Source organism: Babylonia areolata, chromosome 2, assembly GCF_041734735.1.
Source record: "Babylonia areolata isolate BAREFJ2019XMU chromosome 2, ASM4173473v1, whole genome shotgun sequence".
NCBI lineage: Eukaryota > Metazoa > Mollusca > Gastropoda > Neogastropoda > Buccinidae > Babylonia > Babylonia areolata.
This window is the reverse complement of record NC_134877.1, coordinates 36,585,514-36,587,998: the sequence shown is the minus strand read 5'-3', so window position 1 is coordinate 36,587,998 and position 2,485 is coordinate 36,585,514. Positions and strand designations below refer to the sequence as shown.

The window sequence follows — 2,485 nt, the reverse complement described above, 5'->3', positions numbered from 1 at the left end:
TCATACGTTTTCATGCATACTCTTGCATTACTTGGTGCAGTGAAACTGATCATGACTTGTATTGTTCTGTCAAAAGCAGTGATATGGAATCTATGAGGATGAGTGGAAACATGATTACAAACATTGTTGACTTGTCAGATGGCTTGCCTCCCACTGTGTGTGTTGTGCATGTGTGTGTGTGTGTGTGTGCGTGTGTGTGTTCATGTGTGTGCATGTGTGTGTGTGTGTGTGTGTGTGTGTGTACACACACACACACATGCACACTTGTGTATGCTTAACATTCGTCAATGTTCAGTAGTCATGGTATATTTCATTTCCTTATAATAAAACAAAATTTTATATGCTGAACCTTTCAGATTTTTTTTTCAAAAAGAAATTTTATAGAAATGGAAATAGTCATTCCCTACAATGTATACAAAGCAACAGTAGAAAAGCTGCATCCTCATAAGATGTCTACAGCACTGTCATACTGACGGCTTGCATCCTGTTGACACAAAAATGTAATGATCTTCCAATTGTAATGTTTGTAAAAAAAAACAACATAAAAAAACAAACAAACAAAAAAAAAAACAACAACCTCAACACAACAACTGAACAGACGCATTGTCATGGATAAACCAGAAAAGTCACACAAGCAACAAGAACAACAAAGGAAAGCAATGGTGTTTGAATAAACATGCCACTATAAACTTCCTTCTCCTTCCAGTTTTTTGTTGTTGTTGTAGCTGTTTCAACACAGAACAGACGCAGCATTTTTCATGGATATCCATCCTGAAATATAATTTACATAAGAAATCAGGCAACAGAGCTTGCGACAATAGGTGCACATGCAAAGCTCCAAAAGTTAAAAAAAAAAAAAAAAAAAAAAAAAAGAAGAAAAAGAAGAAGCAAAACCGTACTGAACAGCTTCATCATACATTCAGATAAATGCATAGAGTAAATGGATTCATTGAACCACCAATGGTCAGTATATACATATGCTGGAATGAAATCAGCTAGCCACCAATGAATCAGAAAAAACCCATAAGAGTCAACAAAATTACATAAAAGCTGGTCAACCCCTTTTGGAGCAGTAACGAAGAGAATCACAGTATCTGCTTCCCCCATCAGAAGGTGACGGGTTGGAACTAAATGCCAGTCTCTATAAAGCTGTGTTGTGGGACGGAATAGGGAGGCGTTCGGACTGAGAGGATAGGAGGAAAGGGTGAGGAGAAAGCACTGCCTATACGCTCTGAATAATAAATTGACAGGAAAAAAAGAAAGAAGGGGAAATCAGAGAAGTGGGTGGGAAGGGGAGTTAATTCAAGAGGGGAGGGGAGAAAATCAACTTGATGATGTAATTTGATTTTTTTTTTTTAAAGAGGCGGGGAGGGAGACAATTATGCATGAAGGCTGGATAATGAAAGGGGGTGTGGTTGGAAGAATGCCATTTGGTATGACAACGTCACATCCCCAGTAAAAGGAAAACACACACAAAAATAAAGGGAATGGGTGGGTGGTTGTGACGGGGGCGTGGGCTGTGGTGGGAGGGTCTGGGAAGGTTGGAAGTGGGAACAATTCGACCACCTTTGACAATACGTTGACAGCATAATGATAAGGGAAACATAACGCTGCCTGTCTTCTGGGGATCTGTGATCGCTTCTCAGCAAAACACTGATGCACACTTTCTTCTTCTCCTTCGTCATCTGAAATGGGGAGCATTCTCTGACAGAATAACACAGAAAACAAGGTCGTGAGGTGTACAATAAAACTTTCTGCAAGACATTAACTTCTTCAATATTGCGACACTTGAGTTTCTAACATGACGAGTGTTTGGTAACATCAGTTTAGGCTTCACACACACACACACACACGCGCGCGCGCGCGAAGGAAAGAGGGAAAGCGCGAGTTGAAAGCATTACTTTTTGAATGTAACACTATCACAAATACAAATGACGTTTTGATTCAGAACTCACTATCTTCCGGCTTGGCCTGTCTGATGCATTATTAAGAATTCCAGTTAGGTCTGGAAAAAATCAAATTCAGCGTGAGTTGTGATATAAGTTTGCTGATCTTATTTCTCTTGTTTCAAGTATTCTTTTAAAGGAGCATATAGCTTTATTTCATTGCTTAAAAACAACAACTTTATTGTAATCAGTTGGTCTTTCTTTTTGCTCAACGCACTTAAAAGGAGTGAAGTATGTAGCATTCGTACTCACTGGCTTTGGCTTGATACGCTTTTTGTGGAACTGTTAAATAAGTGGGAATGTTTTGCGGAAGAGAAAGACCAGTAGCCGCTGACACATAACCCGGGTCGTCAGTTATAAACAGTAGGACCTATAATTAATAAATAGCCTACCATCTGATAATTATGAAGACAACTGTACTTGGAAAAAACGTGTATACTAATAACATCCACTCACGCATACATTGTCAGGAAAAAAGCAAAAACGTCATTGAGTCATGTGCAAAACCAAACCTAAACTGACTGAATATCTTATACTCT

General features: G+C 38.9%; 1 pseudogene across 5 annotated transcripts in view; it reads right to left on the bottom strand.

The window, feature by feature from the left end:
• Positions 1-6: 6 nt before the first annotated feature.
• LOC143279416 (sphingolipid delta(4)-desaturase DES1 pseudogene) overlaps positions 7-2,485 on the bottom strand; it is a 36,932-nt pseudogene continuing 34,453 nt past the window's right edge. For all 5 annotated transcript variants that reach the window (XR_013054881.1, XR_013054878.1, XR_013054879.1 and 2 more), the window contains one exon: positions 7-2,485. This exon is cut by the window's right edge and continues 1,395 nt beyond it. The product of XR_013054881.1 is annotated as a sphingolipid delta(4)-desaturase DES1 pseudogene, transcript variant X4 (transcript).